This window comes from Haliotis asinina, unplaced genomic scaffold (genome assembly GCF_037392515.1).
Source record: "Haliotis asinina isolate JCU_RB_2024 unplaced genomic scaffold, JCU_Hal_asi_v2 scaffold_55, whole genome shotgun sequence".
NCBI classification, from domain to species: domain Eukaryota; kingdom Metazoa; phylum Mollusca; class Gastropoda; order Lepetellida; family Haliotidae; genus Haliotis; species Haliotis asinina.
This window is the reverse complement of record NW_027133924.1, coordinates 1-12,712: the sequence shown is the minus strand read 5'-3', so window position 1 is coordinate 12,712 and position 12,712 is coordinate 1. Positions and strand designations below refer to the sequence as shown.

The 12,712-nt window shown below is 40.7% G+C and overlaps 1 non-coding gene across 1 annotated transcript; it reads left to right on the top strand.

Moving 5' to 3' along the window:
- The first annotated feature begins 4,864 nt into the window (after nucleotides 1–4,864).
- Nucleotides 4,865–5,048, top strand: LOC137270346 (U2 spliceosomal RNA). The gene has a single exon (XR_010955277.1). It is a non-coding gene; the product is annotated as a U2 spliceosomal RNA (small nuclear RNA).
- The last annotated feature ends 7,664 nt before the right edge of the window (nucleotides 5,049–12,712 follow it).

Here is a 12,712-nt window from a genome sequence, read left to right as displayed (position 1 = left end):
TTTAAAAGTGCGTCGAGCCTTGGCATTTAAAATTTTTACTCTATCTAAATTATGTACTGTAGGGTGGCGGCGAAAATACTTTTCCGCTTTCCTCCTACTCTTTCTGGCCTGTTAACAGTCATTAGTAAACCATGGTTTGCGAACATGTGGAATTGCAGAGGACTTGGGGATAGTTTGGTCAGCAATGTTATTGATTATATCTGAAAACAGCTGTATAGGATCTTCGCTGTTTACAAAAACATCAGGTTTTAAATGATCAATACAAAGTGTTTTATATAAGGACCAGTCAGCCTTCTTGAAGTTCCGTCTGGATAAGGGTGGATCATCCCCAGGGATAATGCCTTTAAGAATAGTTGGGAAGTGATCACTCCCACACAGGTCATCATGCACCTCCCATTCGAATTCATTACACAAATTTGAGTCGGCAAATGATATATCCAGGGAAGAATATGTTCCCGTAGCTGGATGTAGGTAAGTAGCTGAATCGTCATTGAAAATACATAAGTTATTATCAGATATGAAATCCTCGATGATTTACCCTTCCTATTTGTGTTGACACTTCCCCAAAGTGGGTTGTGTCCGTTAAGATCGCCCGTGATTAAACATGGCTTCGGGAGTTGATCGTATAAATTTTGAAGATCTGATTTGTGAATATTTGAAGAGGGCGGTATGTACAAACTGCACAATGTCAGCGCCATGTGCAAAGTAATACGAACAGCTACAGTTTGCAATTGTGTATTTAGAGCGACAGGGCTATGGATGACGTTGTGATGTACTAAAATAGAAGCTCCTCCAGTTGCACGATCCCTCTGAGGAGAAAAAGAATGGTAAGCATCATACTGTCTCAATTTAAAATTATCTGTATCTTTAAGATATGTCTCTTGGATACAGAATGCCGACGGTTGATGATCTTGTACGAGTAACTGTAACTCGTTAAAGTTATTTTTAATCCCTCTGCAGTTCCATTGAATTATATTGGCCAGCTGAGTCATGGTGGCTCAATGGGCGATCTTTCTCGAGAACGTGACGGGGGTAAGCACCTCCGCTCGTCCTGTGAGTATGGGGTCACCTCCATGTCTAGAGGCCCAAAAGTATTTTGTAGAGGAACAACATGTGTTTCTGTCATATGTAATTTTTTACCTTTCTGCTTTTTCACTGGAATAGTGGGTGGTTGTGATGTGGCTAGTGGCGAAGCAGTCAATTGTGATGACTCAGACTGAATTTCTGTCTGAGACTCAGACGTTATTTGAGTGACTGGGGCAGTAGATTCTTTCGGTTCAGAAGCAGGTTTGTTAGATGAAAACACAGATTTTTCTGATTTGACCCAGGTCAAGTCAGTTTGACATGCAGCTGAGGACATTGCTACAGAACGGGTAACTGCAGCAGAATATGTTATATTTGATGGGGTTGAGGACTGAGTGGTGAAAAGTTTTTTGGCTTCAAAATAAGAGAGATTTTTTTCACATTTTATTTTCATTATCTTCGATTCCCTTTGATATATAGGGCATGACCTTGAAGAAGCAGCATGAGTCTCTTTGCAGTTAACACACTTGAGATCATTCTCGCAACCTGTGCCATCATGAGGATCGCCACAGCGATAACATACTGCAGGATTACGACATGAGTAAGTCCCATGACCAAACTGTTGACATTTATAACACCGGAGTGGATTGGGGACAATACACATCCACCCCGATGTTAAGATATCCTGCCTTAATTGACTGTGGTAAAGAAGGTCTGGCAAATGTTAGAAGATATATATTTGTTTTAGTTACAATTCCATCCTTTTTAATGGTGAAACGTTTCACTGCTGTAACCCCCTGATCTTCAAGCTCAGCTGCAATATCCTCTTCACTCATATCATACAGAGAGCGTGCCCTGTCACGTATGATACCACGGCACGAATTAAGAGTTTTGTGCACGGACACGGCAACTTCTATATTGGCAAATGTTTTAACAGACATAAGATTTAGAGATTGCTGTCTCCGTGCGCACTCAACTAACAGTGAACCATTACGGAGACGGGTGACATTTTTCACCTCCCCACAGATCCCATAGATAGCTTTTGACACGGCAAATGGGTTGAGTTTGTTAGGCAGAAAATCAGTTGCTTCGATTAGCCCAGGAATCAGTGGTTGAATTTGTGTCGGATGGACGATCTAGTTCGTCCAGACGTCGTTTTTTGTCATGTCGAGTTGAACCAGCTTGTTGGAAAGTCATGGCGAAAGGAAAATCATTCACCATCCCTGCTCCCCACCCACCATGGAGTGTCAACAAGGACGGTGTCTGTTAGCAACGGGTATCCAAGATGCTGACACCAGGGATACAGGGATAGTATACTCCAGCGAATATGACACGAATAGCTGTATTTGTCGACCAATTCAATGCCAGACTGGTTCGGCCCTAGACAAGAAATTAGAGACATACATCATTCGGAGGTCAACATCACTAGATTGGCCCATGAGCCACCGCCTTCTGGCATAGGACTCTAGGCAAATTATTATAGTATAGAGTATGATAATAACAAACGCTCATTGTCACAAATGTACAAACATGCACAATAATTGCTGAGGAAGTTTGTCCATGCACAGGGCATGGCGTGACCAGCCGATTGATAGAACCGGGCCAGTTCTACCACCCGTCTAGGTGAAGTCAGGGCCAAAGTGGTGTGTTGAGTAACAGGAACGTCGTTCGAGGCCCCCATTACCCTCAACCACCAGGATCCCCTCCTCCACCGACACAGGGACGCAACCCACGGCCAACGGATTGGTGGACCAAATATGCCCCCGGATCCACACGGGGGGTTGGCGAGCACTTAGCGTTACCCAGCACCCACCACGAGGAGGTGGCTCGCCATGGGTGCTTATTTTATAGAGACATTAAAATAGACTTTTCTCCCTACGACAAGGAAGTACTGGATTTGAGAGTACACTGGATTCATGGTGTAGTATCCAATGAATTCCTGGATTCCTACTTTAGGAGATTTGGGAAGGTGCTGAGCATAACTCCTGAAACTATGTTAATTGGGGGATCCCCTGTTCAGACTGGTGTGAGAACTGTCCAGTTGCAAGTTGACAGTGGAAAAGCCGAAGATATTCCATATATTGTTAGACTGGGTGACAGAATGTCCATGCTAGTCACTGCCCCGGGTCGGTTGCCAGTGTGTCTAAGGTGTTATCACCTGGGCAAATCTACTGTGTGCAATGTCATGGCTTTGTCTAAATTTTGGTATCGAGGGGCTGTAACAATATTTTCAAAACATTATGTCGACCTTTTTCAGAGGGAGACTTTTCGTTTTATTTGACAGTCCACTGCTAAGCCTATTCGGAGGTCTGTGTGCTATAAACCTATTTTGGATGGGGGTTTGGGTGTAGTTCACATCCAATCAAAATTATATTCTTTTTATTTAAAGCACATTCAAAATCTTTTGCATAATTCTTCAACTAAGTGGACATTTTTTGCAAAATATTGGTTAGGAATGTCTTTACGTCACTATTGTCCTACTTTTGCTTCACTATTATTTCCTCATTCTGAGACGATGCCATTATTGTATCAGACGTGTTTATTGGCTTTAAGACAGTTTGAAGCTGTCAATTCAAATTATTTGATAGATATGTTTCGGTTTACATCAAAACAGTACTATGCTTGTTTATTACAAACTGTTGTGGAAAATAAAGTTGAAACGTTGTATCCACGTATTCCTTTTCAGCAGGTTTGGCTTAATCTACACAATTCCTTCGTGGATCCACTTTCGAAATCGGTCAATTATCGTCTCATCTATGATTCTCTCCCCTTGGGGTATACACTTTATACTCGGGGAATGTCTATCACTCCTAACTGTCCACTCTGTCGTATAGCAATAGAAACTTCTGACAATCTTTTCATCTATTGCTCGTGTGTTGATGTTTTGTGGGATATCGTTTTCCAGTGGTTAGATCAATTGTCTTTTGGCTTATTGGAAAGATCTAACGAAGTCATTCGGTTTAATTTGGTTCCTAAAATTCCAAATTCTTATAAAAAATCATTATGCATTTACCTTTTAACTTTGGCAAAATATACAATTTTGCTTATTCGGAATTCAAATAAATTTGAGCACAGAAAATTAAATGGAAATGATATCATGTTGCGTTTTCTATGTTTCCTTAGGACACGTGTCAAGGTTGACTTTTGTCGCTTTCCGCTATCTGTCTTTTCCTGGTACTGGCTTTCAACTTCAGTATTTGGTAAAATCAATCCCGATCATTTATTAGAATTACATATTTAACTTAATAGATAAATATATGCACATACTTTTGCTCTAACTGACTGACACTTTGTAGCCATAATGTGGCATAAAAGTTTGTGAATCTATCTATATATTATGTACGCTTCATTTGAGTTTATTGGTTTACGTACGCTTCATTTACCCTTGTTTCCTTTTCGAATGCTTCATTTATGCTCGCTTCATTCAGTTCATACTTCATTTGATCTTTATATTGTAAATATGTATTGTGCATGTAGCCAGGTTTTGGCATGTGTAGCATTTTACATAGTGATGTTGTGCATGTATATTGTTTGTATAGTGTGATGTATATAGTATGTGCATGTTGATGATTCTTTATATATATATATGGTTTGATTGGTTGTCAGTTAGAATATGGCATGTTTGTTTGTATTTCTCGTTTGTTAATATATATTATGTATGCTTCATTTACGTGTGTTTCATCTAGATCTATCTTCATTTGATGTATATAGTGTGAATGTGTATTGCATGTAGCCAGGTTTGGCAATTTCCTCTTTTAGTTCTTTAGTTGTTAGCGCTGCAGGGCAAAACTTCTTTTTTGTGATATACTTTTAGGCCGAGCTTGTAAATTTGTTATATGCATTAAATTTTATCAAAAAGAAAAAAAAAGTATCTGTTCTTATCAGCTTAATATCTGATACGTGTCCTATTGGAGACATCGATATTAAACTGATTTTTGCAACGGGATGAGGTGCCACGGAGCTTGCTCCGCCCTCATCACGGGTTGACCCGGTATTGCAGTACCTCCGGGAATGGCTCACCACTCATAATACAATTCAAAAAATAGAACGCTTAACTTAGCCCTCTCTTTTCCACATATCATTTCCCTTTTTTAATCTCACTTTGCCTACCTTTTCGCGCGTCCGTTTCACTGGAGGCACCATGCAACCACTTCCAAACTGAAGAAATGGACCCATCCACTCAACCACATTGTACTCCGACCAAACCAAGCCCCGGGAAGTTCCTCAAAGTGATTTATTTTCCACTTGCAGTTTGTCTGTCCCAGTATCCAAGGACGTTGGCCATGGTGTCGCACGCCGGTAATAACGTCGTAGATTCTCACACCCTCACATCCACATTCTGCCCGATAACACACGTCTTAAGAGCCAGCTAACCCCTAGTAAGTGTTTTCAAGTGGTAAGGAGATACCAGAAACTTCGGCGCGTTTCCCCTGGATCAGTTTACATTGAAATTTCAAAATGTCTTTAACTTTCATTATATTTTTTAAATAAAACAACATTTGTGACTAAAGTTCACGTATCCTACCATTGTTTTGATACTTGCACTGTATTTAAGTTTAGTGGATTTAGTCCACGCGGTCAGTTGCACTGTTTGTTTACGCTTATCTGGGGGTGACTGCACAAACTCCTCCAAGTGCTGTGTCCCCGCGCCTCGTTAATTAAGCGCCAATCCACCGGCTCATGGCGCTAGCTGCAGGATGCTTTTCCTACGTCGCCCCGACGTTTTAGCGCCTGCACTCTGTGTATTCAAAGGAATAAATAAGGTTATTTTAACATTTTGTTGCCTTCACAAAAATTGTCATATTTCATGTGACCTCTGGGTCTACCCCCATTGTTCTTAAGGACCATGGCCTATCATGCTGCAGTTGTGGAACCTGCTGTGCCGACCCGTTTCCTGGATCGGAGGACGATACATCAGACGGTTCGTATGAAATCTGCAATTAGAAATTTTGACAGGGAAAATGTGTTTGATATTATTCAACATGCAACCAATTCTTTCAATATGGAAACCAAAGGCGAATGGCACTTGGTTTGTGACGTTTAAGAACGAAAATAGAGTGCGATTACTGCTTTCAGTGGGCTCAGTATTTTATAGAGTGAGTGAGTGAGTGAGTTAACATTTAACGTCACATCGGCAATATTGCAGCCATATCGTGACGAGAACAAAATAAGTTATAGTAATGTTAGGATGAGAAAAGAGAAAAAGTAAAACCTGTCAGCGAAGGACAGTAAAAACACTAGAGTATCACAGAACATAAAACTAGCATTGAAAGTTAAAACATTGGATTTAAAGAAGACAATACAACATAAAACCGGGGCTATAGATCGCCAACAACTGAAGTAGATCACCATACTAAGGTCCATGGGGACTTACATTACTTCTGCTACCTGCATGAAACCTAGCTGGATTTACACCACCCCTTCAGCTATTGGCGATTATCCTGAAATTTAGCCATGACTTAAAAACAACAAATATTCTACGATTAAAAACTAGTAGTAGATTTAAATTGACTATGAGAGTATTGGACTTACGTACCCTCTCAGGAGGACAATAATTTTACAATACTTCAACCCCCGTTGAGGGTACAGCCACTAACAATCTAAGTTACTAATTTAAACTACCAATCATTAAAATACAACTATCTACAGAACATATCAATTACAATTCAATAAGAAAATCAATTTCTTTTAAAAATCCAAGAATTAAATGAGTACTAACTGTGCTTAAAAGATCCTTCATTGTTTTGACATTGAAATATATAGTTATCCCTTATGATGGAGAATTCAACAGTCAAGCAGGATATGCTTGACCGTGGTTCTCTCATCACAAGGGATACAAAACGGAGGATCATCACCTTTTAGTAAATAACTGTGGGTGTAACGCGTATGGCCAATGCGACCTCTTCAAATCTGGACTGACAGCCCAAGTGAGTGTAACCAATATAAGGTTTTATGGCATGTAATTTATTTATTCCAACTTGGGTGTCCCACTTCTTTTGCATCAGATCACGAATGTAAGTTCTAATGCTAGCTTTATAGTCACTGCATGGAATAAGTCGTGGTGTCACAGATTTGTTGAGTGCAGCCTTAGCAGCAAGATCGGCCATTGCATTCCCAGAAATACCGACATGGCTGGGTAACCAACAAAAGATGTCGCACTGCCAGTTGTAAGATCATTATACAATTCAATTATGTCAATTAAAAGTGGATGTTTACAAGACAAATTTTTAATAGCCTGAAGGCAAGAAAGAGAATCAGAAAAAATTATATACTGTACATGATTAGGATGTCTTTGAATATATTGAAGAGCCGTTAATATTGCGTTAGCTTCTGCAGTGAAAATGGAGCTGTTATCAGGTAATCGAGAAGATATTGTTCTGGATCCAATGACAGTGGCACAAGCAACTGTGCAACCATCCTTGGAACCATCTGTAAATAAGGATTTGTATGTACTATAATTATTTTTTAATTGCATAAACTCTTGTTTATATTGTAATTCGTTTGTGTCTGATTTTTTAAACTTTGTTAATGTGAGGTCAACTTGTGGCCTCACTAATTGCCAAGGAGGAGAAGACGAGAAGGCGCTATACTTTTCAGCTCAATGCCGGCAGCAGAAATGAATGGTTTAATTCTGTGCCCAAAAGGTGGAACAAGAGAAGACTTTTTGATGTATAAATGCTCATAAAGAGGATCGAAAACACAGTTAAAAGCAGGGTTGGATTCGTTAGAGTATAGTTTTGTAATATATTGTAGAGCTAATTTGATACGGCGCTGTGTAAGAGATGGTTCATCGGCTTCGACATAGAGACTGTCAATAGGAGAAGTTCGGAACGACCAAAGACAAAGTCTCAGACCTTGGTGGTGGATAGAATCAAGGAGTTTTAGATTGCTTTTACAGGCTCCACCATAAATGATGGAGCCATAATCAAGCTTCGAACGGACAAGTGCACGGTATAGGTGCAGGAGAGTAGCTTGATCCCCTCCCCATTTTGAATTTGACACAACTTTCAATAGATCAAGTGCCTTCAGGCATTTAGTTTTCAAGTATTTGATATGCGGAAGAAAAGTTAAATGAGAGTCGAAAATCAAACCTAAGAACTTGGCCTCCTTAACGACTTTGATAGGAGTGCCATTTAAAAATAATTCTGGGTCCTTATGTGGTTTATACTTACGGCAGAAATGGAAGCAATTAGTTTTTGTCTTAGAAAATTTAAAACCATTCTCAAGACACCATTTATTTATTTTGTTTAAACATAATTGCAGTTGCCGTTCAATAGTATGCATATTCTTACCGCGACAGGAAATATTAAAATCATCCACGAAAAGTGATCCATCTATTGAATCGTTTAAAACCTTGGATAAACTGTTGATCTTGATACTAAATAAGGTCACAGACAAAATGCTGCCTTGCGGAACACCCTGATGCTGATTGTAATGATCAGACAGGGTAGAACCTACTCGGACTTGAAATTGCCTGCCTTGTAAAAATTGCGATATAAACAGAGGTAAACGACCCCTTAAACCGAAACCATGTAAATCCTTTAAAATGCCATGCTTCCAGGTGGTATCGTATGCTTTCTCGAGATCAAAAAAAGATCGGTACAGCATGTTGCTTATTGATAAATGCATTTTTTACAAAGGATTCTAAACGTACCAAATGATCAATGGTACTACGATTCTTCCTGAAACCACACTGAATATTTGTGATAAGGTTGTTAGTTTCAAGAAACCATGTTAATCGACTGTTTACCATACGCTCCATGGTTTTACAGACACAACTCGTTTAAGAACTTGGTCTGTAATTCGACGGATCAGTATGATCCCGGCCAGGTTTTGGAATAGGATCTACAATAGCATTACGCCAAGAAGACGGGAATTTTCCCTAAGTCCATATTGAATCAAAAATATTGAGCATTGTTTCCAAACATGATTTGGGCAAATGTTTCAGGAGCTGATAGTGAATATAGTCAGCTCCTGACGCTGTATCATGAGCTTGCTCAAGGGCAGTGTGTAGCTCATGTAATGAAAATAATTCATTATAGTCTTCGCCATTGTCTGAGGTAAAATTTATTCTCTTCTTCTCCTGCTGTTTCTGGTAGTGTTTAAATTCAGGTACGTAATTGGACGAAGAAGAATGTTTGGCGAGAGTTTCACCAAGCTTGTTGGCAATATCAGATTTATCAGTTAATACCCGGTCACCATCCTTCAGATGATGAACAGTAGATCTGGAACCTTTGCCCGTAATTCTTTGTATCATATTCCACACCTTAGACATGGGTGTACGGGAATTAATTTTGGAGACATAGTTCCTCAAAGACAGGCGTTTACTCTGTTTAAAAGTGCGTCGAGCCTTGGCATTTAAAATTTTTACTCTATCTAAATTATGTACTGTAGGGTGGCGGCGAAAATACTTTTCCGCTTTCCTCCTACTCTTTCTGGCCTGTTAACAGTCATTAGTAAACCATGGTTTGCGAACATGTGGAATTGCAGAGGACTTGGGGATAGTTTGGTCAGCAATGTTATTGATTATATCTGAAAACAGCTGTATAGGATCTTCGCTGTTTACAAAAACATCAGGTTTTAAATGATCAATACAAAGTGTTTTATATAAGGACCAGTCAGCCTTCTTGAAGTTCCGTCTGGATAAGGGTGGATCATCCCCAGGGATAATGCCTTTAAGAATAGTTGGGAAGTGATCACTCCCACACAGGTCATCATGCACCTCCCATTCGAATTCATTACACAAATTTGAGTCGGCAAATGATATATCCAGGGAAGAATATGTTCCCGTAGCTGGATGTAGGTAAGTAGCTGAATCGTCATTGAAAATACACAAGTTATTATCAGATATGAAATCCTCGATGATTTACCCTTCCTATTTGTGTTGACACTTCCCCAAAGTGGGTTGTGTCCGTTAAGATCGCCCGTGATTAAACATGGCTTCGGGAGTTGATCATATAAATTTTGAAGATCTGATTTGTGAATATTTGAAGAGGGCGGTATGTACAAACTGCACAATGTCAGCGCCATGTGCAAAGTAATACGAACAGCTACAGTTTGCAATTGTGTATTTAGAGCGACAGGGCTATGGATGACGTTGTGATGTACTAAAATAGAAGCTCCTCCAGTTGCACGATCCCTCTGAGGAGAAAAAGAATGGTAAGCATCATACTGTCTCAATTTAAAATTATCTGTATCTTTAAGATATGTCTCTTGGATACAGAATGCCGACGGTTGATGATCTTGTACGAGTAACTGTAACTCGTTAAAGTTATTTTTAATCCCTCTGCAGTTCCATTGAATTATATTGGCCAGCTGAGTCATGGTGGCTCAATGGGCGATCTTTCGCGAGAACGTGACGGGGGTAAGCACCTCCGCTCGTCCTGTGAGTATGGGGTCACCTCCATGTCTAGAGGCCCAAAAGTATTTTGTAGAGGAACAACATGTGTTTCTGTCATATGTAATTTTTTACCTTTCTGCTTTTTCACTGGAATAGTGGGTGGTTGTGATGTGGCTAGTGGCGAAGCAGTCAATTGTGATGACTCAGACTGAATTTCTGTCTGAGACTCAGACGTTATTTGAGTGACTGGGGCAGTAGATTCTTTCGGTTCAGAAGCAGGTTTGTTAGATGAAAACACAGATTTTTCTGATTTGACCCAGGTCAAGTCAGTTTGACATGCAGCTGAGGACATTGCTACAGAACGGGTAACTGCAGCAGAATATGTTATATTTGATGGGGTTGAGGACTGAGTGGTGAAAAGTTTTTTGGCTTCAAAATAAGAGAGATTTTTTTCACATTTTATTTTCATTATCTTCGATTCCCTTTGATATATAGGGCATGACCTTGAAGAAGCAGCATGAGTCTCTTTGCAGTTAACACACTTGAGATCATTCTCGCAACCTGTGCCATCATGAGGATCGCCACAGCGATAACATACTGCAGGATTACGACATGAGTAAGTCCCATGACCAAACTGTTGACATTTATAACACCGGAGTGGATTGGGGACAATACACATCCACCCCGATGTTAAGATATCCTGCCTTAATTGACTGTGGTAAAGAAGGTCTGGCAAATGTTAGAAGATATATATTTGTTTTAGTTACAATTCCATCCTTTTTAATGGTGAAACGTTTCACTGCTGTAACCCCCTGATCTTCAAGCTCAGCTGCAATATCCTCTTCACTCATATCATACAGAGAGCGTGCCCTGTCACGTATGATACCACGGCACGAATTAAGAGTTTTGTGCACGGACACGGCAACTTCTATATTGGCAAATGTTTTAACAGACATAAGATTTAGAGATTGCTGTCTCCGTGCGCACTCAACTAACAGTGAACCATTACGGAGACGGGTGACATTTTTCACCTCCCCACAGATCCCATAGATAGCTTTTGACACGGCAAATGGGTTGAGTTTGTTAGGCAGAAAATCAGTTGCTTCGATTAGCCCAGGAATCAGTGGTTGAATTTGTGTCGGATGGACGATCTAGTTCGTCCAGACGTCGTTTTTTGTCATGTCGAGTTGAACCAGCTTGTTGGAAAGTCATGGCGAAAGGAAAATCATTCACCATCCCTGCTCCCCACCCACCATGGAGTGTCAACAAGGACGGTGTCTATTAGCAACGGGTATCCAAGATGCTGACACCAGGGATACAGGGATAGTATACTCCAGCGAATATGACACGAATAGCTGTATTTGTCGACCAATTCAATGCCAGACTGGTTCGGCCCTAGACAAGAAATTAGAGACATACATCATTCGGAGGTCAACATCACTAGATTGGCCCATGAGCCACCGCCTTCTGGCATAGGACTCTAGGCAAATTATTATAGTATAGAGTATGATAATAACAAACGCTCATTGTCACAAATGTACAAACATGCACAATAATTGCTGAGGAAGTTTGTCCATGCACAGGGCATGGCGTGACCAGCCGATTGATAGAACCGGGCCAGTTCTACCACCCGTCTAGGTGAAGTCAGGGCCAAAGTGGTGTGTTGAGTAACAGGAACGTCGTTCGAGGCCCCCATTACCCTCAACCACCAGGATCCCCTCCTCCACCGACACAGGGACGCAACCCACGGCCAACGGATTGGTGGACCAAATATGCCCCCGGATCCACACGGGGGGTTGGCGAGCACTTAGCGTTACCCAGCACCCACCACGAGGAGGTGGCTCGCCATGGGTGCTTATTTTATAGAGACATTAAAATAGACTTTTCTCCCTACGACAAGGAAGTACTGGATTTGAGAGTACACTGGATTCATGGTGTAGTATCCAATGAATTCCTGGATTCCTACTTTAGGAGATTTGGGAAGGTGCTGAGCATAACTCCTGAAACTATGTTAATTGGGGGATCCCCTGTTCAGACTGGTGTGAGAACTGTCCAGTTGCAAGTTGACAGTGGAAAAGCTGAAGATATTCCATATATTGTTAGACTGGGTGACAGAATGTCCATGCTAGTCACTGCCCCGGGTCGGTTGCCAGTGTGTCTAAGGTGTTATCACCTGGGCAAATCTACTGTGTGCAATGTCATGGCTTTGTCTAAATTTTGGTATCGAGGGGCTGTAACAATATTTTCAAAACATAATGTCGACCTTTTTCAGAGGGAGACTTTTCGTTTTATTTGACAGTCCACTGCTAAGCCTATTCGGAGGTCTGTGTGCTATAAACCTATTTTGGA